The 27,496-nt window shown below is 46.4% G+C and overlaps 1 protein-coding gene across 6 annotated transcripts in view; it reads right to left on the bottom strand.

Annotated features, from left to right (window-relative positions):
- The window catches only part of LOC137373565 (probable G-protein coupled receptor 132), a 113,116-nt gene extending 86,394 nt beyond the window's left edge, over window positions 1-26,722 (bottom strand). The window contains exons 1-3 of one of the 6 annotated variants that reach the window (XM_068038512.1): window positions 26,553-26,722; window positions 24,021-24,191; window positions 2,665-2,722 (exon numbers count right to left, since the gene is read on the bottom strand). The gene's annotated coding sequence lies outside the window, so the exon portion shown is untranslated. The remainder of the gene's footprint in view (window positions 1-2,664; window positions 2,723-24,020; window positions 24,192-26,552) is intronic. The other 5 variants (XM_068038511.1, XM_068038514.1, XM_068038513.1 and 2 more) reach the window with 5 other exon arrangements.
- Window positions 26,723-27,496: the final 774 nt, after the last annotated feature.

Raw genomic sequence — 27,496 nt, 5'->3', positions numbered from 1 at the left:
CCTTCCCACCTATTTTGTATCATCAGGAAATCTGGATACACTACACTCTGTCCCTTCCTCTAAGTCATTAATATAGATTGTAAATAGTTGAGGCCCTAGAACTGATCCTTGTAGCACCCCACTAGTTACAGCTTTCCTTCGCTGCTTTGTACGCCTTTGTTTTTGATTTGATACTCTCCTGAACTTCCTTTGTTATGCAGAGTGGTTCATCAGTCTCTTCAAATCCTTCCTTACCAGAATAAATGTTTGCTGAGTGTTATGAAATATCTGCTTAAATGTCGGCCACTGCTCATCTACTGACTTCCCCTTAGTCTATTTTCCCTGCCCGCTTTAGACAACTCTTTCTTCGTACCTCTGTAATTGCCCTTGTTTAAGTTGAAGACACTGGTCTGAGACCCGAGTTGCCATAATTAAAGAAATGCTCTGAAAAAATTCAGCCGACCAACCAATCTGTAAATTGACCTCTGCTCTGGTGTGGGCAGTACATGCAAAAAAATGTTTGGGGGCTACAGCCCCTATCAATTAGCTTGTGGCAGGAATCCGAAAATACCTTTGGTAATGTGGGATCATCCCTTGGCTTTAGAAGGGACTGCATTAGTTTGCGGAACATTTGAATGCTGTGCATACAGGGCGAAGAGCATTTATTAAGGCGGAGGTTTCAGAAAAAATCAGGAGAGCTTTGAGGTATCGGGTCAGGCCATCAGAAAGGATTTTTAATACTGGGGACAGTGTGTATTACAAAAGAGAAGGACAGAAAGAAGGGCAGAGAGGCCCCAGGAAAAGTTATAGGCACTGATTGCAAAATGGTGATTTTGCAACATGGCAACCAAAACGTTAGGGTACATTCCTCACTGCTTATTGGCACTGATTATACATTGACAGAATCTGAACAAATGATGGACACTGATGATAAACCATGTACTTCGCATGCACATATGTCAGACTGTGGCAGATAACGGGCTAACTGAGAGTGGACCAAGTGATAGTGAAGATCAAGATAAGGCCATTTATCCCAAAGGTCAACTACCGAAAGTAGGGACTAGAGTGATGTATATGCCAGAAGAGGCTAGTGAGTGGAGGGAAGCCACCGTTATAGGAACGGCTGGAAAGGCCACCGGGAAATACAAACATTGGCTGAATGTGCAAGACAAGGGACAGGTAATCAGACCTATAAATTGGCAGAAGGCCAAAAAATGTAGTGTATGTTCAGACAGTGGGCCTGAAGATGATCATAGTCCAAGAAAAAGGTGACAAACTTGTGAAAGGAAGTCTCCTCATTGGAGGGACAAGTCAAGTAGCAGCAGTCCAGAACAGGATAGGAAATCTAGTAGGGGAGGTGGTTTCACAAGAGTAAGGACCAGACAGCAGGCGAGGAGCGCCACAAGAAATAGGCGCCCTTACGATAGAGAAGCTCTAGTGCCTACTAACAAGTTGGTTGGTAAGTTGGTAAAGGATGTAAAACAAAGAGCTTGACAGTTGGAGAGAGTTTGGTGTATACACGGAGGTGCCAGATAGAGGACAACCAGCATTGTCCCATAGATGGATCTGTACAGAGAAAGTACTTCCTAATGGTACGTGTAAAGCTAAGGACAGACTTGTAGTTCGGGGATTTGAGGAACGACTAGGCAACCAGGAAGTTCGAGTAGACTCCCAAACAGCAGGAAAAGCAACACAAACAAGAAAAGCTGGAAATACTCAGCAGGTCTGGCAGCATCTGTGGAGAGAGAAGCAGAGTCAACGTTTCAGGTCAGTGACCCTTCATCAGAACTGGCAGATATTAGAAATGTAAAAGGTTTTAAGCAAATAAAGTGGGGGTGGGGCAAGAGTTAACAAAGAGAAACCGAGATAACCAAGCACAAACATAAAAAAAACAGTGGGTAGGCACAGTAGAAACAAACTAAACAAACTAAACTAAAATAAACACATAAAAAAGAAAAAAATAACTAAAAATAAAAATAAAAAGGGGGGCCCTTTTTCAGAGCCATGCTCTGAAATTATTGAACTCAATGTTCAGTCCGGCAGGCTGTAGTGTGCCTAATCGGTAAATGAGATGCTGTTCCTCGAGCTTGCGTTGATGTTCACTGGAACACTGCAGCAATCCCAGGACACAGATGTGAGCATGACAGCAGGGAGGAGTGTTGAAATGGCCAGGAACCGGAAGCTCAGGGTCATGCTTTCGGACTGAGCAGGAAAAGCAAGTTTGAGGATTTTCCTAGCCCTTTTAGTGACACACTCATGGGAATGTAAGTCCATTTTTGCAAGGGGAGAAATTTCAAAAAGAAGTATTTTTAAAGCCACCAAAAGAAGCTAGAAATATCGAGGGGAGATTATGGAAGCTAAACAAGTGTGTTTATGGGCTAAACGATGCATCCTGGGTGTGGTATTTTTCAGTTAGGTCCGTCCTACTAAAAGCTGGTTGTATTCAGCTAAAAGCAGATCTGGCAATGATTTATTGGTACTGTGAAGAAAAACTAGCAGGCATTTTCTTGATGCATGTGAACGATTTTCTGTGGGGTGGGGGTATCTGCGGCATTTGAGAAATTTGTGGTAGATAAAGTTCTGCAGGAATTTAAAATTGGAATTTGGGCTTCCAGAGCTTTTAAATATATAGGGTTGAATATTAGGCAGACTAAGTTGGGGGTAACCCTAAATCAACAGTCTTACCTAGAGAATGTTAATAGGATCCTGATAAACCGGGCGAGATCCTCACAAAAGGAAAACTCTGCAACCAAGGAAGAAACAGACCAGTTAAGGAGCTTAATCAGGCAATTAAACAGATTGTGCACATGAGCTAGGCTGGATGCTTGCTATGATGTATTAGAATTGAGCACCATGCTGAAACATGCTACTATTGGGGAAGTGCTGAAAGCAAATAAGACATTGAAGAAACTGACTTTAGACAATTAAGTTTCCAGCAGTGGGTGACCCAGAAGAGATGAAATTGCTCATTTTTAGTGACACCTCACACGTTAATCTTCCCGATGGTTATTCGAGCACAGCAGGGTTCATTGTATTTTTGGTGGGAAGTAATGATAAATGTTGTTCATTAGCCTGGGAATTGAAAAAAAATAAAGAGGATAGTTAAAAGCACCTTAGCTGCTGAGACACTTGCACTGATAGAAGCGATAGATATGGGTATGTCTTTATCAAGTATTTTAAAGGAACTCTTATGTAAGAGGCAATCGGAGAAAGATTTTCCTATAGAATGCTATATAGATAACCATTCTCTCTGGGACAATGTCCATTCGACAAGAAGTGTCATGGAAAAGAGGTTGAGGATTGATCTCGCAAGTATAAAGGAAATGTTGGAAAGAAAAGAAATTTCCAAAACAAAATGAGTCAACCCAAGTCATCAGTTGTTGGATTGTTTTAGGAAGAGAGGCGCTTGTTCAAATAAATGGTTGGATATCCTCGAAGAGGGCCATGTTGTTATGATAAGTTAGGAAAACCTGGATTTTTTTAATGTTGAGATAGCTTTGAAATTCTTTAAACAAGTTTTATTTTGTTAATAAAGGGGGAATATACAGTATGTTAATGGCTGGTGCTGTTGAAGCTTAATGGTTTAATAATGTAAGATAAAGAAAAATGTATCATTACTTTGTCTCACTTTTTCATTATGTATTTAATTTAAAGAGGGGAATCTATAGTGTCTAATAAGTTCTGTTAATGGATATTAAATTCCTAGTAGTTGAAGGTAATAGGGTTAACAGGTATTGGGTGTTTAGTTAATTGTACTCAGATGTATATATAAAGAAGAGCCAGCCAGCACTGGCTGGGTGTTAGCAGTGGAGAAGTAAGCTCTGTGGCAAGTAATAAACAGTCTCCACCAAAGCATCCTAGTCTCGGTGTCTTCTTCACAAACAGGCTTGGAAGTTTCTCTAACATCTTAGGGGTTATGTTACTGAACTTGTAATGCACAAACCTGAACTAATGATCTGGAGACATGAGTTCAAATCACAACACGACAAAGGCACATCTGCCCAGTAGACCCTGCAAAGTCCTCTTCACTGGCATCTAGGGACTTGTGCCAAAGTTGAGCGAGCTGTCCCACAGATGAGTCAAGAACAGCCTGACATAGTCATACTCATGGAATCATACCTGACAGCTAATGACCCAGACGCAAGCATGACCATCCCTCACCAGCAGGACAGACCCAGCATAGGTGGTGGCACAGTGGTATACAGTCGGGGCGGAGTTGCCCTGGGAGTCCTCAACATTGACTCCGGACCCTATGAAGTCTCATGGCATCAGGTCAAAGATAGGCAAGGAAACCACCTGCTGATTACCACCTATCGCCCACCATCAGCTGACAAATCAGTACTACTCCATGTTGGACACCACTTGGAACACGCACTGAGGGTGCCAGAGGCACAGAATGTACTCTGAGTACTTCAATGTTCATCACGAAGAGTGACTCAGTAGCACCACTACTGACCAAGTCCTGAAGACATATCTTCCAGACTTCTGCGGCAGATGGTGAGGGAATCAACAATAAGGAAACTCCTACTTGACCTCATCCTCACCAATCTACCTGTCGCAGATGCATCTGTCCATGAGAGTACCAATAGGAGTGACCACCACACAGTCCTTGTGAAGACAAAATCCTGTCTTCACACTGAGGATACCCTCCGTCATGTTGTGTGGCACTACCACCATGCTAAATGGGATAGACTCAGATCAGATCTAGCATTTCCCAACTGAGCATCCATGAGGCACTGTGGGGCATTGGCAGCAGCAGTAGAATTGTACTCAATCACAATCTGTAACCTCATGGCCCGGCATATCCCCCACTCTACCATTACCATCAAGCTGGGGGACAAACCTTGGTTCAATAAGAAGTGTAGGAGAGCATGCCATACAAGCCAAGCCTTGAGGAATCTGTCATTTGTCTAAAAAACAGCTGCACCTCCAAATCCCCCACCCCCTGCCCTTCGCCCTCAGGCATCGTGACCAAATCCAGGGTATCTATGTCTACCCTACTATTAGTGTCAGCTGTGTTCAGTGGGTCTCATTACAGAGGAGGTTTACCAGGATGTTGCCTGGTCTGGAGGGCATTAGCTATGAGGAGAGGTTGGAAAAACTCGGATTGTTTTCACTGGAACGACGGAGGTGGAGGGGCGACATGATAGAGGTTTACAAAGTTATGAGCGGCATGGACAGAGTGGATAGTCAGAAGCTTTTTCCCAGGGTGGAAGAGTCAGTTACTAGGGGACATAGGTTTAAGGTGCGAGGGGCAAAGTTTAGAGGGGATGTGCGAGGCAAGTTTTTTACACAGAGGGTGGTGAGTGCCTGGAACTTGCTGCCAGGGGAGGTGGTGGAAGCAGATACGATAGCGACGTTTAAGAGACATCTTGACAAATATATGAATAGGAAGGGAATAGAGGGATATGGGCTCCGGAAGTGCAGAAGGTGTTAGTTTTGGCAGGCATCAAGATCGGCGCAGGCTTGGAGGGCCGAATGGCCTGTTGCTGTGCTGTACTGTTCTTTGTTCTTTGTTCTTATTCCTGCTGCTGAATCAAAGTTGTGGGTTCAAGTCCCAATCCAGTGCCTTTGAATCTGACAGTGCAGAAGGAGATTGCTGTGCCTGTTCCAGCTCTGTAAAAGAGCTGAATAATTAAGGCCCACACACCAGCTTTTTCCCTATAACCTTGTAAATGAGTCCTCTTCAAGTATATGTTCATGTGCCTTTTAAAATTTCCAATGGAATCTGCTTCCACCACATTTGAGATAGTGCAAGACTGCTTATCTAAAAACAAAGTGTGGAAATACTCAGCAGATCTTTCATCAGATGAAAGGTCACAGACCTGAAACGTTAACTTTGCTTCTCTCTCCACAGATGCTGCCAGACCTGCTGAGTATTTCCAGCGCTTTTCGTTTTTATTTCAGATTTCCAGCATCTGCATCAGTTTGCTTTTATTTAAGTGCAAGACTGCTTGTCTGACATCCAGTACTGGACAAGTAGAAATTTCCTCCAATGAAATATTGGGAAGACTGAAGCCATTGTCTTCAGTCCCCACTCCAAATTCCCTGGTTACTGACTCCATCCCTCTCCCTGGTGACTGTCTGAGGCTCAACAAAACTGTTCACAACCTTGGTGTTACACTTGACCCTGACACGAGCTTCTGACCTCATATTCGTGCCATCACTAAGACCGCCTATTTCCACCTCTAACATTGCCTGACTTCGTCCCTGTCTCAGCTCATCTGCTGCTGAAGCCCTCATTCATGCCTTTGCTACCTCCAGACTTGACTATTCCGATGCTTTCCTACCTTCTACCCTCCGCAAAATTGAGGTCATCCAAAACTCTGCAGCCCTGATTTAACTCACACCAAGCCCCGTTCCCCCATCACCCCTGTGCTCGCTGACCTACATTGGCTCCGGGTTCCACAACGCCTCCATTTTAAAATTCTCACCCTTGTTTTCAAATCCCTCTATGGCCTCGCCCTTCCCTATCGCTGTAATCTCTTCCAGCCTCACAACCCTCCGAGATCTCTGCACTCCTCTAATTCTGGCCTCATGTCCAGCCCTGATTTCCATCGCTCCGCCATTGGTGGCTGTGCCTTCAGCTGCCTGGATCCTAAGCTCTGGAATTCCCTCCCTAAACTTCACCACCTTTGCACTTCACTTTCCTCCTTTAAGATGTTCCTTAAAACCTACCTCTTTGACCAAGCATTTGACCATTTGCCTCAATATCGCCTTACATGCCTCAGTGTCAAATTTTAGAATGCGCCTGTGAAGTACCTCAATGTTTTATAATGTTAAAGGTGCTATATAAATACAAATTATTATTGATGTGATGTGTTCCAGATCTTAGCAATTCCCTGTGTGAAAACATTGCTCCTCATTTCCCTTCTAGTTCCTTTGCTAATTATTTTATATCTTAGGTCCTCCGGTTACTGACCCACTTGCCAAAGGAAACAGTTTCTCCCTACTTGTTCTATCAAACCCCTCAGGTCTCCCCTTAAGCTTCTCTGCTGAAAGGAGAACCATCCCAACTTTTCCAATCTCGCCACATAACTGATGTCCCTCATCCCTGATGTCATTCTGGTAAACCTTCTCTGTACCCTCTCCCAGGCTTTGACTGTCTTCCTAAAGTATGGTGCCCACGATAATATACAATACTCCAGTGGAGACCAAACCAGAGATGGTAAAGGTTTAGCATGGCTTCCTTGTTTTTATATTCAATGCCACTTTTAACAAAAGCAGGTATCCCATACGTTGTCACACCCAGCTTGCCCTGCCATCTACAAGGATTAGTGAATATGCACCCGACTGTTCTTGCACCCCCTCAAAACAGTATCATTTAGATCGTACTATCTCTCTATGTTGTTCCTCTCAAAGTGCTTCACTTCACACTTATCCTCATTAAATTGTATCTGCCATGTTTCTGCCCATTTCACCAGTCTATCTATGGCCGCCTGAAGTCTGTTACTATCCCATTCACTGTTTACCATGTGGTGAAGTTTTGTATCATCCACAAACTTCAACATTGCGCTCCCAAGTCTAGCTCATTTATATATAACAAGAGAAGAAATGGTTCCCAGACTTGAGCACATAATCCAGGCTGACACTCCCAGTGCAGTACCGAGGGAGGGCTGCACTGTTGCGAGGGGTATCTTTCAGATGAGATGCAAACTGAGGCCCCTCATCACAGACAGATGTAAAAGATTCCATGACTACTATTTTGTAGAAGAGCAGGGGAGTTCCCCCCAGTCTCCTGGCCAATATTCATCCGTCAATCAACATCACAAAAGACACATTACCTGGTGATTATCACAATACTGTTTGTGGGAGCTTGCAGTGTGAACATTGGCTGCTGCATTTCCTACATTACAACAGTGACTACACTTCAAAAAGTACTTCACTGGCTGTGAAGTACTTTGTGACGACTTGAGGATGTGTAAGGCGCTATAGAAATGCAAGTTCTTTCTTCAGGACTCTTTTAAATAGTCTGTTTCTCTCTATTCCTCTCCCAGAGATACTGGGGCCCAGGTGGCAACTTACCAGGTTCACTGTGGTGAGTGTAGGCAGGTTATTCAACCACATGTAGCATCACAGAGAGGGTGCAGAAGGAGTGGGTGGCAGCTGGGGAGTGGGGAAGGTGGAGGGCCCAGTGATCAGGAACCAGATCTCAGCTGAATTTCTTCACACCGCCCCCGCCCCAGACTAAAGAATCCTGTTTTAGTCTTTTTCAACAGCCACCCTGACTAATTCAGCACAAAGTGAAAACCCAGTCTGGGCTTATTTCCACCTTATGGCTGAGTGTCACACGGTACGGTGATTAGTGACTCTGTTACTAGATTAATAATCCAATGAGCATGAGCACAAATCCCCACCTCGGTAGTTGGTGAATTTGAACTCAGTCTGAAAATATCTGGAAATAAAAAGCAGGTACTGTAAAGGTGTCCATAATGCTGTTGGATTGTCCTGGCAAAATGCAACTGGTTCACTAATCAGCAATTAGAGAAGGAAACCTGCCATCCTTACCTGGTCTGGGACTATATGTGACTCCAGTCCTCACACCCAACGTGGTTGACTCTTAACTGTCATCTGAAGTGGCCCAGCAGGGTATTCAGTTGTACCAGCACTCTAACAGCAACTGACAAAGCAACTATAAACTAAGACGATTAGCATGTGGAGGCAGGTAAATTTCCCTAATGCTTTGAATGTGCCTGGATTTTAGTGAGCAGACTTGTCTTGACACAATTAACACAGGCAGGCAGCAGCACGACTAAGGAGGTCGCTGACTCCTGTTTGCATGATGTGCTAGTCAAACAAGCCACAGACAGGTGCTCTTTCACGTGTCTCACTATTTTTTGCATGTTAACTGCTACTTTATTCCGTCTGAAATGGCGACTTCAGCCTGCGAGGGTTCAGAGGTCCAGTCGCCTTGTTCTTGCAGAACGCCCTGGGATTCTGACGCTGAGGCTCATCGCTATCACTGGAAGCTTTGCTGCTTTGTCAGCTGTGGCTCAGCGGCTAACACTCTCACCTCTGAGGCAGGAGGTGTCTGGGTTTAAGACCCACACCAGGGACTGATAGGAGCTGCGCTGAGTGAGTGCTGCATTGTCAAAGCTGCTTTGTTTCAGATGAGCTGTTAAACTGAGGCCCTGCCTGCCCTCTCAAGTGGATGTAAAAGATCCCACAGCCACTATTTCGAAGATAAACTGGTGAGTTCTCCCCAGGTCTCCCAGCTGATATTTATCCCTCAACTAACAAAAACAAATCATGGTCATTTTTCCTTTGGCACAGTGCTGTTTCTGAGCTCCTGCTGTGCACAGATTGTTGCAATTACTACATTACAACAGTGACTCCACTTCAAAGGCACTTCATTGGGTGTAAAGCACTTCAAATTCAAATTCTTTCTTTTACTGCCCCACCCTGCCTGGCACTCACCACACCACCCTCCCCGCTCCCCCACAACCAACCCCACCTCAATAGCTTAGCTGGAAAGTTCTGTCCCAGTTTAAGATCCTGTCACTTAAGCTCCACCAAATGGACTGTGTTTTCAGCTGTCATTGCTACTGGGCGACGAGTGGGGTACCGCAGGGATCGGTGCTTGGACCCCAGCTATTCACAATATCCATTAATGATTTAGATGAGGGATCTAAATGTAATATCTGCAAATTTGCAGATGACACAAAACCGGGTGGGAGGGTGAGTTGTGAGGAGGATGCAGAGAGGCTTCAGGGTGATTTGGACAAGTTGAGTGAGTGGGCTAATGCATGGCAGATGCAGTATAATGTGGATAAATGTGAGGTTATCCACTTTGGTAGCAAAAACCGGAAGGCAGATTATTATCTGAGAAGGTAATATGCAGCGAGACCCGGGTGTTCTCGTACACCAGTCGCTGAAGGGAAGCATGCAGGTCCAACAGGCGGTAAAAAAGGCAAATGGTATGTTAGCCTTCATAGCAAGAGGATTTGAGTACAGGAGCTGGGATGTCTTGCTGCAATTATACAGGGCCTTGGAATATTGTGTTGGTTTTGGCATCCTTATCTGAGGTAGGATGTTCTTGCTATAGAGGGAGTGCAGCGAAGGTTTACCAGACTGATTCCTGGGATGGTGGGATTGACAGATGAAGAGAGATTGAGTCGGTTAGGATTATATTCGGTGGAACAAAGAACAAAGAACAGTACAGCACAGGAACAGGCCATTCGGCCCTCCAAGCCTGCGCCAATCTTGATGCCTGCCTAAACTAAAACCTTCTGCACTTCCGGGGACCGTATCCCTCTATTCCCATCCTATTCATGTATTTGTCAAGATGCCTCTTAAACGTTGCTATCGTACCTGCTTCCACCATCTCCCCCGGCAGCAAGTTCCAGGCACTCACCACCCTCTGTGTAAAGAACTTGCCTCGCACATCCCCTCTAAACTTTGCCCCTCTCACCTTAAACCTATGTCCCCTAGTAACTGACTCTTCCACCCTGGGAAAAAGCTTCTGACTATCCACTCTGTCCATGCCACTCATAACTTTGTAAACCTCTATCATGTCGCCCCTCCACCGCCGTCGTTCCAGTGAAAACAATCCGAGTTTATCCAAACTCTCCTCATAACTAATGCCCTCCAGACCAGGCAACATCCTGGTAAATCTCTTCTGTACCCTCTCCAAAGCCTCCACGTCCTTCTGGTAGTGTGGCGACCAGAATTGCACGCAATAGTCTAAGTGTGGCCTAACTAAAGTTCTGTACAGCTGCAGCATGACTTGCCAATTTTTATACTCTATGTCCCGACCGATGAAGGCAATCATGCCTTATGCATTCTTGACTACCTTATCCACCTGTGTTGCCACTTTCAGTGACCTGTGGACCTGTACGCCCAGATCTCTCTGCCTGTCAATACTCCTAAGGGTTCTGCCATTTACTGTAAACTTCCCACCTGCATTAGACCTTCCAAAATGCATTACCTCCCATTTGTCCGGATTAAACTCCATCTGCCAATTCTCCGCCCAAGTCTCCAACCGATCGATAGCCTGCTGTATCCTTTGACAATCCGCATCACTATCCGCAACTCCACCAACCTTTGTGTCGTCCGCAAACTTACTAATCAGACCAGCTACATTTTCCTCCAAATCATTTATATATACTACAAAGAGCAAAGGTCCCAGCACTGATCCCTGCGGAACACCACTAGTCACATCCCTCCATTCAGAAAAGCACCCTTCCACTGCTACCCTCTGTCTTCTATGAATGAGCCAGTTCTGTATCCATCTTGCCAGCTCACCTCTGATCCCGTGTGACTTCACCTGTTGTACCAGTATGCCATGAGGGACCTTGTCAAAGGCTTTACTGAAGTCCATATAGACTACATCCACTGCCCTTCCTTCATCAATCATCTTCGTCACTTCCTCAAAAAGCTCAATCAAATTAGTGAGACACGACCTCCCCTTCACAAAACCATGCTGCCTCTCGCTAATAAGTTTGTTTGTTTCCAAATGGGAGTAACTCCTGTCCCGAAGAATCCTCTCTAATAATGTCCCCACCACTGACGTAAGGCTCACCGGCCTATAATTATCCTTGCTACCCTTCTTAAACAAAGGAACAACATTGGCTATTCTCCAGTCCTCTAGGACCTCACCTGTAGCCAATGAGGATGCAAAGATTTCTGTCAAGGTCCCAGCAATTTCTTCCCTTGCCTCCCTCAGTATGCTGGGGGAGATCCCATCAGGCCCTGGGGACTTATCTACCTTAATGCTTTGCAAGACACCCAACACCACCTCCTTTTTGATAATGAGATGACTGAGACTATCTACACTCCCTTTCCTAGGCTCATCATCCACCAAGTCCTTCTCTTTGATGAATACTGATACAAAGTACTCATTTAGTACCTCGCCCATTTCCTCTGGCTCAACACCTAGATTCCCTTCTCTTTCCTTGAGTGGGCCAACCCTTTCCCTAGTTACCCTCTTGCTCTCTATATACGTATAAAAAGCCTTGGTATTTTCCTTCATCCTGTTTGTCCATGACTTTTCATGACCCCTTTTAGCCATCCTGACTCCTTGCTTAAGTTCTTTCCTCCTGTCTTTATATTCCTCAAGGGATTCATCTGTTCCTAGCCTTCCAGCCCTTATGAATGCTTCCTTTTTCTTTTTGACTAGGCTCACAATATCTCGCGTTATCCAAGGTTCCCGAAACTTACCAAACGTATCCTTCTTCCTCACAGGAACACGCTGGTCCTGGATTCTAATCAACTGACGTTTGAAAGACTCCCACATGTCAGATGTTGATTTACCCTCAAACAGCCACCCCCAATCTAAATTCTTCAGTTCCTGCCTAATATTGTTATAATTAGCCTTCCCCCAATTTAGCACCTTCACCCGAGGACTACTCTTTTCCTTATCCACAAGTACCTTAAAATCTATGGAATTATGGTCACTGTTCCCGAAATGCGAAACTTCGACCATCTGGCCAGGCTCATTCCCCAATACCAGGTCCAGTACTGCCCCATCCCTAGTTGGACTATCTACATATTGTTTTAAGAAGCCCTCCTGGATGCTCCTTACAAATTCTGCCCCATCCAAGCCCCTAGCACTAAGTGAGGCCCAGTCAATATAGGGGAAGTTAAAATCACCCACCACTACAACCCTGTTACCTTTACATCTTTCCAAAATATGTCTACATATCTGCTCCTCTACCTCCCACTGGCTGTTGGGAGGCCTGTAGTAAACCCCCAACATCGTGACTGCACCCTTCCTATTCCTGAGCTCCACCCATATTGCCTCGCTGCATGACCTCTCTGAGGTGTCCTCCCGCAGTACAGCTGTGATATTCTCCTTAACCAGTAATGCAACTCCCCCACCCCTTTTACATCCCCCTCTATCCCGCCTGAAGCTTCTAAATCCTGGAACATTTAGCTGCCAATCCTGTCCTTCCCTCAACCAAGTCTCTGCAATAGCAACAACATCATAGTTCCAAGTACTAATCCAAGCTCTAAGTTCATCTGCCTTACCTGTTATACTTCTCGCATTGAAACGAATGCACTTCAGACCATCAGTCCTGCTGTGCTCCGCATCATCTCCCTGCCTGCCCCTTCCTCTTAGTCTTACTGGCCTTATTTACTAGTTCCCCCTCATTTATTTCACTAGCTGTCCTACTGCTCTGGTTCCCACCCCACTGCCACACGAGTTTAAACCCTCCTGAGTGACGCTAGCAAACCTCGCAGCCAGGATATTTGTGCCTCTCCAGTTTAGATGCAACCCGTCCTTCTTGTACAGGTCCCATCTGTGCCTGAAGAGATCCCAATGGTGCAGATATCTGAAACCCTCCCTTCTACACCAGTTGTTGAGCCACGTGTTTAGCTGCACTATCTTCCTATTTCTAGCCTCACTGGCACATGGCACAGGGAGTAATCCAGAGATTACAACCCTGGAGGTCCTGTCTTTTAACTTTCTACCTAACTCCCTAAACTCCCCCTGCAGGACCCTGGAGTTCAGAAAAGTGAGGGGGCATCTCATAGAAACCTATAAAATTCAAACAGGACTTGACAGGGTAGATGTAGGAAGGATGTTCCCGATGGTGGGGGAGTCCAGAACCAGGGGTCATAGTCTAAGGATATGGGGTAAACCTTTCAGGACTGAGATGAGGAGAAATTACTTCACCCAGAGTGTGGTGAGCCTGTGGAATTCTCTACCACAGAAAGCAGTGGAGGCCAAAACATTGTATGTTTTCAAGAAGGAGTTAGATATAGCTCTTGGGTCGAAAGGGATCAAAGGAGAAAAGGGGAAAGCGGGAACAGGTTTTTGAGTTGGATGATCAGCCATGATCATAATGAACGGCGGAGCAGTTCCAAAGGGCCGAATGGCCTACACCTGCTCCTATTTTCTATGTTTCTAGATCATGCTGGGTTTGCAATGTCCCTCACAGTGGAATAGCTCACAGCTGGCGATGAGGCTCTCATGTGAGCTACAGGAGTACAGTCAGGATTTCAGGAAGGACCGAAGGTGTGGAGTGGGGTAGGGATCCGAGGGTGGAGTTAGGGTGAACCAAACTTAGGAAGGTTGAGAATATGCCTCGAGGAACCTCCTCCCCCCTTCCTGATGCAAACAGTAAAGCCACAAGCACCCCTCCCCTCAGCAGAACGAGATTTCACCCGCGTGTCCCAGTGAAATCTGTTGATCTGAAGCAGGCTTTCTACACGTCAGGCCTGTGAGCTCAAAGAGCAGGAAAACATCATCAGCACAGCCTCACATTTTCATCACCATTGCACCTTGAGAAAGCCTGAATGCTCTGAGTTTTGTTGCTGGAACTTCCATACTGGTTTTGCTTTGGTTTCTCCAGTGTGACTGTTGTGCTTTATATCTGTGTATAAAGCACCATTGTGTAGCATATTTACATAATGCAGAGATTCGAGTGAAGAACACCTGCAGTCACTGGGGAATTTGGCTGCTACATTGCAAAAAAACAGGGAAGTGAGAAAGAAAATAAGAACTTACATTGCTATAGCACTCTTCAGAACCACAGGACGTCCCAAAGCGCTTTACAGCCAATGAGATCCTTGAAGTGCAGTCACTATTGCAATGTGGGAAATGCAACAGCAAGCTCCCACACATAGCAATGTGATAATGACCAGATAATCTGTTTGTAGTGATGTTGGTTGAGGGATAAATATTGGCTGAGACATACACAACACATCCATTACGTGCCCAACTGGACTGAACCAGCTCTGACACAGTGTTGACAATGAAGAAAAAAACAATCCCACCTTCTCAACTAGGGGTGGACAGTAAATGCCACATCCTGAGAGCAAAGATACGTACAATCCTTAGACAAAGTACTCCTTGTGAATGCAATGCTCCAAGGGAACTAGATCTTTTAGGAATTTCGGGATTTAGGAGCGTAGGAACAGGAGGAGATCATTCAACCCCTCAAACCTGTTCTGCCACTCAATTAAATGATGGCTGATCTGTATCTTAGTTCCATAACCCTCAAAAACTCTTACCTAACAAAAATCTCTCAATATAATTTTGAATTTTTCAGTTGACCCCCAGCCTCAACAGCTTTTTGGGAGAGAGAGTTCCAGATTTCCACTCCCCTTTGTGTGAAAAAGTGCTTCACAATTTCACCCCTGAATAACCAGACTCTAATTTTAAGGTTATGTCCCCTCGTTCTAGATTCCCCACCAGAGGAAATAGTTTCTCTGTATCTACCCTATTGAATCCTTTTAACATTTTTAACACCTTGATCAACCTTCAACCTTCTAAACTTGAGGAAATACAAACCAAGTTTACATAACTTGTCCTCATAATTTTAAGCCTCTAAGACCTGGTAACATTCTGGTGACTCTGCACTGTACCCACTCAAAGGCCAATCTATCCTTCCTGAGATGCAGTGTCCAGAACTGAACGCTCTACCCTTGGTGAGGTCTGAACAAAGCACTTCCTCATTTTTATATTCCAACCCTCTTGTGATAAAGGCTACTTTCCATTAGCCTTTTGGATTACTTATTGCAATTGTTGACAAGCTTTTGATTTAGAGATACAGCACTGAAACAGGCCCTTCGGCCCACCGAGTCTGTGCCGACCATTAACCACCCATTTATACTAATCCTACACTAATCCCATATTCCTACCACATCCCCACCTGTCCCTATATTTCCCTACCACCTACCTATACTAGGGGCAATTTATAATGGCCAATTTACCTATCAACCTGCAAGTCTTTTGGCTTGTGGGAGGAAACCGGAGCACCCGGAGAAAACCCACGCAGACACAGGGAGAACTTGCAAACTCCACACAGGCAGTACCCGGAATCGAACCCGGGTCGCTGGAGCTGTGAGGCTGCGGTGCTAACCACTGCGCCTCATTACATTAAATGTGTACATTAAATGCCTGCTCGGGTCTGCAAATGAGACCCAACCCAAGCCCAACAGAACCACATCTGACCCCGAGCCTGACCCGGCCCGTGTTGTTCCATTTTCTTCCCACGCCCGAACCAACCTGACCCGACCCGACCATCAGTTAGTCTACCTTCCGTTTTTCACTTTGTTCCTTATCTGCACAAGCTTAAAAAAAACTATAACAAAACCACCTTTAAAGACCAAATAGTAAATTACCATTAGAGTCACTTAACTGAGGTGGTGATAGAGCCTGTCCGATCCGGCCCGACCCAACCCAAGCCCGAATGCCGAACCCAGAAGTGCGACCCAACTCGACCCGAACCCGACACATGTCGCCGGGTCCCGGCAGGTTCGGGCCGGGTAGCAGGCCTTTAGTATACATGGTCATTCTAATCTATGTGCTCCTCCACAGTTCCTCGGCTCTCACCATCAGGAAACTATTCTGGTTTCTTTCTCAGATCCAACATTGAACTTTATCTGCAATGGTCTTTCTCACTCCCTGGCGATAATATGGACTTTGTGTGATCGTGCACAATAGTGAATCTGCAGTCTGTTTTCCAGCTCTCCTAATTTATATTTTTATTTTCATCAAAGTCAAAATTACCTCCACTTAATTGATGCCCTTTGGAGAAGAAAAAAACTTTCATTCCTATAGCATCTTCCAAAACATCCCAAATCGTTTTACAGCCAAGGAAGTACTTGTTGAAGTGTAGTCACTGTCCTAATGTGCAAAATGCAGCAGCCAATTTGCATACAGCAAGCTCCCACCAACAGCAATGTGATAATGACCAGATCATCTGATTTTACTGATGGCGGTTGAGGGATAAATATTAGCCACTTCTTTGAAAGAGTGCCACAGAACTGAGAGGGCGGGCAGGGCCTCATTTTAATGTGCAACAGAGCTTGATGCTTTGTACTAGTACAAAGGAAACAGTTCAGGGTGTTGCCTAATGTATATCATGGGTACGCCTGCCAACTCTGGCTGGACGTATTCCCGGAGATGTCATCCCATGTCCTCCATCTGCCCCGTCCAAAAACTTTCACCATAGCTCATCCAACATGTCTATCCCCATGGTGACCTGCTTTCACAGCCAATCAGGAAGTGAGCAGACTCTTGGATACCCAATTGGATGATTCTTGACTGTAAGTCAAAATGTTTGTATTCCCCACCTCCAATATTTATAAAAATGTAAAACAATTGTTTTAATGCCTCCAGTGATTTTCCCCCTGGCTGTTGTGTCTTGGAGATTTGTCTTTAATTCCTGGAAAGTTGGCAACCCTCAACTCATGGGACCGGCGTTGGATGGGGGCAAAAAAATGGTGGTAAAGCTGGAGCAAAATGCAGAGAACTTTTTTTAATTCATTTATGGGATGTGGGCTTCGCTGGCCAGGCCAGCATTTATTGCCCATCCCTAATTGCCCTTGAGAAGATTCTTCTTGAACCGCTGCAGTCCATGTGGGGTAGGTAGACCCACAGTGCTGTTCGGAAGGGAGTTCCAGGATTTTGACCCAGCGACAGTGAAGGAATGGCGATATAGTTCCAAGTCAGGATGGTGTGTGACTTGGAGGGGAACTTGCAGGTGGTGGTGTTCCCATGCATTTGCTGCCCTTGTCCTTCTAGTTGGTAGAAATTGCAGGTTTGGAAGGTGCTTTCTAAGGAGCCTTGGTGCATTGCTGCAGTGCAACTTGTAGATGGTACACACTGCTGCCACTGTGCATCGGTTGTGGAGGGAATGAATGTTTGTAGATGGTGTGCCAATCAAGCGGGCTGCTTTGTCCTGGACAGTGTCGAGCTTCTTCAAATTTTTGTTAGAGCTGCACACATCCAGGCAAGTTTAAGTTTCCATCACACTCCTGACTTGTGTCTTGTAGATGGTGGACAGGCTTTGAGGAGGCAGGAGGTGAGTTACTCGCCGCGGGATTCCTAGCCTCTGACCTGCTCTTGTAGCCACGGTATTTATATGGCTACGTCAGTTCAGTTTCTGGTCAATGGTGACCCCCAGAATGTTGATAGTGGGGAATTCAGTGAATGTTTGGGAGCGAGTTGCCATCGCACTCCTTCAGCACTTGGCTGAGTTAGGTTACAGTGCGTGTTTAGTCAGGAAACATCCTGTCAGGAAGTGCTTTCTCTGACCTTCCTCCATGAAGGAAACATTCAGTCAATGGTTTCCGACAGCATGATCCCAGGAGAGAGGGGAATCTGTGAGTCAGTAGGCCATGCTTCAGTTCCTGACCTCACACACCCCAAACGCATTTCCCCTCAGATGGACCTTCTCCGCTCCTTGAGGTGTGGAATCCCTTTGACTCAATTGAGTAAATGGAACCTCTCCTGTGTGGAACTGAACCTTACAGAACAGCTAGGAGCCCATTCAAACACTGATTAAAATTCTCATCCTGTGGTCAAATTCCTCCATGGCCTCACCCCTCCAAATCTCCACCAGCCCCACAACCCTCTCAGATATCTGCGCTCCGCTAATTCTAGTCTCCTGAGCATCCCTGATTTTAATCGCTCCACCATTGGGGGTCGTGCCTTCAGCTGCCTGGGTCCAGGCTCTGAAATTCCCTCCCCAAAACTCTCCGCCTCTCCACCTCACTTTCCTCCTTTAAGATGCTCCTTAAAAACCCCCTCTTTGGCCAAGCTTTTGGTCATCTGTCCTAATATCTCCTTATGTGGCTCGGTGTCGAAATTTGTTTGATAATGCTCCTGTGAAGCTCCTTGGGATGTTTCACCATGTTAAGGTGCTATATAAATGCAAGTTGTTACCGATCTGTGAGCCTGTTGTTAGCAGTGCTGCACCAGCTCTCCAGTTCCTGTGCTGCAGACAAGAAAACTCCCGTTTTCTGGTAGCAACCCTTTGTCAAGCAGATTGATTCCGCCAGCTATGCCGTCCTTTCTGCTGAATCCCTCATACTTGTGAACTTCCATTGTCCCCCATCAGTGTGGACATTGTACTGTATCTTTAACTGATTGGGTTGGCACAGATCCGGTGTTATCCTGAACAACCACCAATAGTCTTCACTTTCAACCCTAATTCTCCCAAACTGTATCCACCTCCTAGCCATGGAGATCTCCTGATTGGTGTCTTGCTTATGCCTTCATGCAAAGAGGCCTTTTGGTGAAACAGTCCTCTCTTATTTAGCTCCACAATCTCTGAAATGGTGAGATTCTGCTCTCAGTGTAGATGCTGACTCATTAAGAGATCTTCACATCAGACCTGAACCTCTGCACTCTGATGGGGGGATGGGGTGAACTCTGCACTCTGATGGGGGGGAAGGGGTGAACTCTGCACTCTGATGGGGGGGAAGGGGTGAACTCTGCACTCTGATGGGGGGATGGGGTGAACTCTGCACTCTGATGGGGGGGAAGGGGTGAACTCTGCACTCTGATGGGGGGGAAGGGGTGAACTCTGCACTCTGATGGGGGGGAAGGGGTGAACTCTGCACTCTGATGGGGGGGAAGGGGTGAACTCTGCACTCTGATGGGGGGGAAGGGGTGAACTCTGCACTCTGATGGGGGGGATGGGGTGAACTCTGCACTCTGATGGGGGGGAAGGGGTGAACTCTGCACTCTGATGGGGGGGGAAGGGGTGAACTCTGCACTCTGATGGGGGGGATGGGGTGAACTCTGCACTCTGATGGGGGGGATGGGGTGAACTCTGCACTCTGATGGGGGGGGAAGGGGTGAACTCTGCACTCTGATGGGGGGGATGGGGTGAACTCTGCACTCTGATGGGGGGGGAAGGGGTGAACTCTGCACTCTGATGGGGGGGATGGGGTGAACTCTGCACTCTGATGGGGGGATGGGGTGAACTCTGCACTCTGATGGGGGGGGAAGGGGTGAACTCTGCACTCTGATGGGGGGGATGGGGTGAACTCTGCACTCTGATGGGGGGGGATGGGGTGAACTCTGCACTCTGATGGGGGGGGATGGGGTGAACTCTGCACTCCGATGGGGGGGGGGGGAGGGGTGAACTCTGCACTCTGATGGGGGGGGAGGGGTGAACTCTGCACTCTGATGGGGGGGAAGGGGTGAACTCTGCACTCTGATGGGGGGGGCATGGGGTGAACTCTGCACTCTGATGGGGGGAAAGGGGGAATTCTGCACTCTGATCGGGGGGAAGGGGTGAACTCTGCACTCTGATGGGGGGGATGGGGTGAACTCTGCACTCTGATGGGGGGAGATGGGGTGAACTCTGCACTCTGATGGGGGGGCATGGGGTGAACTCTGCACTCTGATGGGGGGGGAAGGGGTGAACTCTGCACTCTGATGGGGGGAAAGGGGGAATTCTGCACTCTGATGGGGGGGAAGGGGGTGAACTCTGCACTCTGATGGGGGGAAGGGGCGAACTCTGCACTCTGATGGGGGGGAAGGGGTGAACTCTGCACTCTGATGGGGGGGATGGGGTGAACTCTGCACTCTGATGGGGAGGATGGGGTGAACTCTGCACTCTGATGGGGGGAAGGGGTGAATTCCACTCTGATGGGGGTGATGGGGTGAACTCTGCATCTGATGGGGGGGAAGGGGGTGAACTCTGCACTCTGATGGGGGGATGGGGTGAACTCTGCACTCTGATGGGGGGAAGGGGTGAACTCTGCACTCTGATGGGGGGAAGGGGTGAATTCTGCACTGATGGGGGTGATGGGGTGAACTCTGCATCTGATGGGGGGGAAGGAGGTGAACTCTGCACTCTGATGGGGGGAAGGGGTGAACTCTGCACTCTGATGGGGGGGAAAGGGTGAATTCTGCACTCTGATGGGGGGGAGGGGTGAACTCTGCACTCTGATGGGGGGAAGGGGTGAACTCTACACTCTGATGGGGGGGAAAGGGTGAATTCTGTACTCTGATGGGGGTGATGGGGTGAATTCTGCACTCTGATGGGGGGAAGGGGTGAACTCTGCACTCTGATGGGGGGGAAAGGGTGAATTCTGCACTCTGATGGGGGGAAGGGGTGAACTCTACACTCTGATGGGGGGGAAAGGGTGAATTCTGTACTCTGATGGGGGTGATGGGGTGAATTCTGCACTCTGATGGGGGGAAGGGGTGAACTCTGCACTTTGATGGGGGGAAGGGGTGAACTCTGCACTCTGATGGGGGGGAGGGGGTTGAACTCTGTACTCTGATGGGTCGGTGGGTGGGAAGGGGTGAACTCTGCGTTATGTTGTACTGTTTGCAGATCGGCAGCCTTTGAGTAAGGTGCAGCACCTGCTCCTTCAACAGGTGACGCCATGTGCAGCATCGCCGAGGCTGCCCCCTCAACAAATTGGGCAGCGGGGGCAGGGGGGGGGTGGGGGGTGGAGGCAGCTGCCATGAATATGTAAAAGGGCCGTCCGCTGCGTAATCATGCAGTGCAGCCGCGTGGGTCCCACTGGGGATGACTGCCCCCTTCCACGCCCTCCACCCAGAGCGGCGGTGGGAATACATAATCCAGCCGACGGTGTGAGAAGGTGGAGTTGAGGTGGAAGATCAGCCTTTATCTTACTGAATGGTGGAGCCGGCTCAATGGGTCAAATGAGCTGGACCTTCTCCTATTTGTTACATACTTGATCTTACGAGCTCATGTTCACTTGCCCTCGGGTCACAGACCGATCTGCGTCGGAGCAGTGGGAGAGATTCAAGAAGGAGATAGAGTGGGTTCAGAACAAATACTTCTCAGAAAGTACCCCCGATGTCAAAGGGCATACAGAGTAGATACCAAGAGCTCAATACTGCAGAAAGTCTAGCAGCATATCGAAAGTGCAGGGGTGAAATTAAAAAGGAAATTAGGAAAGCAAAAAGAGGGTATGAAAAAAATATCGGCAAGTAAAATCAAAGAAAATCCAAAGATGTTTTATAAATGCATAAAGAGCATGAGGACAACGAAGGAAAGAATAGGGCCAATTAGAGACCAACTGGATAATTTGTGCATGGAGACACAAGGCATGGACACAGTTCTTAATGAATTCTTTGAGTCTGTCTTTACAAAAGAGAGGGATAATGCCAACATTGTAGTAAAGGAGGATGAGTGTGAAATATTGGATGGGATAATATCAGTCAGAGAGGAAATATTAAACGGGTCAACAACTTTGAAAATGGATAAATCACCAGATCTGAATGAAATGTATCCCAGGCTGCTTCGGGAAGGGTTCTGATGAAGGGTCACTGACCTGAAACGTTAACTCTGCTTCTCTCTCCACAGATGCTGCCAGACCTGCGGCGTATTTCCAGAATTTCTTGTTTTTATTTCGGATTTCCAGCATCTGCAGTATTTTGCTTTTATATATAAGAACTAACACAGGCTCTGACCATCATTCGTCTATCCTTTCTGGCCTCTGATCAGCTGCTGGAGGACAGCTAACTTTGTACCATTCTCTAAAGAGGAGAAAGGGATAGCCCGAGTAATTAAAGGCCATTCAGCCTAACCTCAGTGGTGTGCAAATTATTGGGTAAAATTCGGAGAGACAGTATAAGTCACTGTTTAGAGAAGCACAGGTTAATCAAGGGCAGTCAGCGTGGATTTGTTATAGAAAGGTCGCGTCTGACTAACTTAATTGATTTTTTTGAGGAGCTGGCAAGGAGGGTCGATGAGGGGTTTTTTAATTCGCTCGTGGGATGTGGGCTTGATGTAGTCTAAATGCAAGGCATTTGACAAGGTCCCACATGGTAGTCTGATAATAACAGTAAGAGCCCATGGTATCCAGGGGCAAGTAGCAAGTTGAATCCAAAATTGACACAGTGACAGGAAGCAAAGGGAAATGGTCAATGGGTGTTTTTGTGACTGGAGGGCTGTTTCCAGTGAGGTTCTGCAGGGCTCAGTACTAGGTTCCTTGCTGTTGTTAGTATATACCTACAGATCCCTGACGCTACCTGAGATTCAAGAAGACATTTGGGATCCTTTCCTTTATTAGCCGAGGCATAGAATATAAGAGCAGGGAGGTTATGCTGGAAGCGGTGGTAATGTCACTGGACTAGTAGTCCAGAGGCCCAGGCTAGTGCTCTGGGGACATGGGTTCGAATTCCACCACAGCAGAAGGTGAAATTTGAATTCAATGAATAAATCTGGAATTAAAAAGCTAGTCTCAGTAATGGTGACCATGAAACAATTGTTGATTGTTGCAAAAACCCATCTGGTTCGCTGATGTCCTTTAGGGAAGGAAATCTGACGTCCTTACCTGGTCTGGCCTACATGTGACTCCAGACCCACAGACTCTTAACTGCCCTCTGAAATGGCCTAGCAAGCCACTCAGTTCAAGGGCAATTAGGGACGGACAATAAATGCTGGCCTAGCCAGTGACGCCCACATCCCACAAACTAATTATAAATAAAACTGTAAACACCGGTTAGACCGCAGCTAGAGTATTACATGCAGTTCTGGTGCACTGCTTTACAGGAAGTTTATGGTCACACTAGAGAGGGTACAGAGGAGATTTATGAGGATGTTGCCAGGACTGGAGAATTTTAGTGATGAGGAAAGTTGGATAGGCTGGGGTTATTTTCTTTCAAACAGAGGAGGCTGGGGGAGATTTAATTGAGGTGGATAAAATTATAAGGAGCCTCGATAGAGTGGATAAGAAGGCAGAGAGGTCAATAAACAGTGCAAAAATTTGAAGTAATTTGAAGGATTAGAGAGGAGTTGAGGGGAAATGTTTTCACCCAGAGGGTGATGGGGGGTCTGGAACTCACTGCCTGAAAGAGTGGTAGAGGCAGAAAACCCTCATCGTATTTTAAACATATTTAGGTAGGCACATGACGTACTGTAGCCTACAGGGCATGGAGTTGAAAAGCAGTACTAGGCTGGATAGCTCTGTTTTGGCTGGCACAGACACAATGGGCCAAATGGCCTACTTCTGTGTCATACATTTTCGATGTTTCTATGTTTGAGTATGAGAGATTGAGACAGAAAGGAAGCGAGGGACAGAGAGTGAAAGAGATACGGCGAACAAGAGAGATTGAGAGAGAGGTATTGAGGGAAAGAGTGAAAGAGAGAAAAGGAGAGAGTGTGGCAGAGAGTGAGAGACAAAGAGATTGAGAGACAGGGAAAAAGTGAATGATAGTGATCTGGCATGTTAGTCGACCTGATGAGTGCTAGATTACAGGTTTAAAAGATATTCTTCACACAAGTTGTTGAGCATTCTGTGCAGTTAAAGCCAAACACACAGCGAACAGGACTAGCTGTGAAGTGTTAGAGGTGTTTCTGTCTGTCACTTACCGCAGTCTGCTTCTTGACTAGTCACTCCTTTTCCTGTTCATATTTTCCTCCTTTGCTTCCTTTAACCTTTTCACTCCTAATCCCCCGACCTCCCCGACCCTCCGGACACCGCTTTGACTTCAGTTGATTACCAACCTATCGAAAGTTGGACGTCAGCTGTTGCACATGCTGCTGGATCGATGAGCTGACATTACACACAGTCGTTCCTCTTTTTAAGATTCACTGATTCAATTAGCATGTCCACATTAAACTGCAATACCACAAAATCATAGGCAAATCCCCAGTGGGAGGATCAGAAATGTTAGGGGCAGATGTGGGGATTAAACTTCCACTTTCTCATGCCACCTCCTTCTCCAGTCTGCACTGCGAGCCTCCTATAGATTAATGCATCTGTCGAAAGTCACCAAACCGCCCCCCCGGCTCCATTTTATTCCCGTGACTTGCCCATTGCCCCCCTCTACACCTCGGCACCAGCCTCCCCTCCTCCTCTCTGCGCTGCAGCCTATCTCTTGGGTTCCTGCATCTCTCTGATGCCTCAGACTGATGGCTCGGAGGAAGCCTAGATGACAATTGGCAGCCTGTTCGACTGTGGAAAGCATCATGCCTCTTCCTGCCCTCACTCGCAACATCCGGAATTTCCAGCAGGAATCCTGGGGTGACGTTTACTGGCTGGTTGATTGGCTGTCTCTATATCCACGAGGGTTGCCAACTCTATTTTGATATATTCATCCCGTGATCGCTCATTCCCCAATGGCCCCACCCTGTCAATCAGCCTTTCTTCCACTTTTCCAATATTTCTATAGCTAATTAATGAAATTTATCAAATAAAAAGAATATTCTTTAATGCCTCCTCTGACTCTTCTCCCGGGTTTTGCTTACAGCAGTGTCCAAAATATTAATCATCAATTACTGGTGACTCCAGAGCAATCCTGGAGGGCTGGTAACTCCTGATAACAACATCCGGATCAACAGGGTCTGACTGTGATTTTTACCAGAGACCTGAGCTGGGGGTGCGATGGGGCTTTTCCCCAACCCCTGCACCCCACCCCCTACACCCCCTCTCCACACCCCAGCTGTCAGAATCTGGATCCAGGATAGACAGAGACCTGGATAAGTGCAAATGATTCATTTTTCAACAGGTTTCCTTGGGGACCAGGAGACGCAGGAACATTCCAGTGAGCCCCACAAGTAAAGCATGGTTCTCCACCCTCACTCTCTCCCCTCCCCCACCCGAGGGCTTCCCCCTCCCCTCCCCCGCATCTCAGGACTTTCCTCCCTCTTTCCCTCTTACGTAAAATGCTAACATTCAGTAAATTTCCCATCCACTCGGCAGGTGTAGCCTGAATCACCACAGCTTTGAGTGTAACCAGTAGCCTAAAACTTTGTCATGTTGTTCTCTTAAAGTCAAGGCTAGCCACGTCACTGGACTTTCCATTCTGGAAGACACTTCCTCAAAGAGCTGCAGGGACCTCGTTCCCTTCTGAGCTGAAACTGGCTGCCGTTAACTAGATTATTGTCAGAAATACTTCTCCAGTCCACTCCAAATAATCCATCCCATTATTTTACAGGGGTTTCAAATTAAACTAATAAGCCTGCAGGTTTTTTGCTAATGCCTTGTTCTCCATTTTGAAAACGGGTACCATGCTGTCTGGTTCTGATCTACTGCTGCCTCCCCAGTGTCTACTAGCCCCTCATGGTGTCAACTGACGGCTTTTCATTCTCCCCCAAAGTCTCTCTCTCTCTCTGTCAATCCTGTACTCATGCCACCTATTCATGTAGATTTGCAGTTTCTTAAGATTTGTATATTCTTGAGTGCTTGACAGGGTAGACACTGGGAGGATATTTCCCCCGGCTGAGGAATCCAGAACACGGGAGTCACAGTCTCAGAATAAGGGGTCGGCCACTTAGGACTCAGATGAGGAGAAATTTCTTCACTCCGAGGGTTGGGAACCTTTGGAATTCTCTACCCTGGGGAGCCATGGATGCTCAGTCGTTGAGTATATTCAGGACAGAGTCTAATAGATTTTTGGATACTAAGGGAATTAAGGGAGATGGGGATAGGGCAGGAAGTTGGAGCTGAGGTAGAACATCTTGTTGAATGGCAGAGCAGGCTTGAAAGGCTAAAATGGCTGGCTCTTGCTCCTATTTCTGAGGTTCTTATGGATTTGGAGTCTGCCTGGGATATCCCATGGTCAGTAGTTGTCCTTGAGCCCCTGCTAGTTGGTCATATTGTCCCGAATAAATGTTTGCAAAGAGGTCATCGCTCAGATTATCATCTATCTCATGCTCACTTTCGGTTCCACTCTAATTGTATCTTTTATGATTTTCATCTCTTGTTGAGAGCCTTTGCCTTTAAGCTGTAGGTTGATCTTAACTCATTCAACAACCCCGGTAATGTTACAAGTTTTGGCGGGTTATTTTAGCTTGAATAATGAAACTGCTGTCATTAAATTTAACAGTGAATCAATAAACACAGAACAAAAAAAGAAGAATTTGCATTACATCGGTTATTTTAAAGATTATGAATCTTACCAGTATGTAAGAACTTGGTAGTGACAATCTGAATCAGAGATGCTGTGTCCTGTATCTCTTGTTCTATGCCCCTGCCTGTCTCTCTCTCTCTATTCTTCTTTCTGTGTGTATCTTTCTCTCTGTCTATCTATGTCCTTCTCTGTGTCATTCTCTAAATGTTACCCTCTCTCTCACGCTCGCTCTCTAATAATGAATCTCTAGGTCTGACGTTTTAGTTGTTATATCAGCTCTCACTGAGTTAAAATGAGGCAGGAAGTGGTCAGCTTTTTCATATTTCACACAGCATTTTGAAAATGTATTTTCTCAGGCACGCACTTCTCAGACTGAGGTGGATATGTTAGGCATTTGATATTAGTCAAAATCATTAAACTAGTCAGTCACTAGACTGTGAATCACTTTGGGATGTCCTGAGGTCGAAAAAGAAACGGTGCAGAAACTGTCCTTGCATTTATTTTGCGTGCTTTGTTGATTTCCTGTTAAGTTCAATGAAGACTGTTCATTTTTTACAGATAAAATCATCAGCAACTGCTGGTTGTTTCACTGGTTCAATGAGATTGTGCACAGTTAAATTGAGTGGGTGATACCAGTCTGCAGTAAATGCCCTGAGAGTGTTACTGATATTAACACTTAGCAGAGTGTGCAAACTTCACACATTACATTCCTCTGCTGAGTCCCTGAAGGGTTAAAACAGACTTTATAAAATGTCATGAAAAAAGCTCAAGGATGCTTCAGAGAATCCTGAAGTACATATTTTCCTTTTAGAAGAATATTTACTTTTTTTTAATTCATTCATGGGATGTGGGCGTCACTGGCCAGGCCAGCATTTATTGCCCATCCCTAATTGCCATTGAGAAGGTGGTGGTGAGCTGACTTCTTGAACCGCTGCAGTCCATTTGGGGTAAGTATACCCACAGTGCTGTTAGGAAGGGAGTTCCAGGATTTTG

Source organism: Heterodontus francisci, chromosome 9 (genome assembly GCF_036365525.1).
Source record: "Heterodontus francisci isolate sHetFra1 chromosome 9, sHetFra1.hap1, whole genome shotgun sequence".
In the NCBI taxonomy this organism is placed as follows: Eukaryota; Metazoa; Chordata; class Chondrichthyes; order Heterodontiformes; family Heterodontidae; genus Heterodontus; species Heterodontus francisci.
The sequence above is the reverse complement of the archived record's forward strand: the minus strand, read 5'-3'. Positions and strand labels throughout refer to the sequence as shown.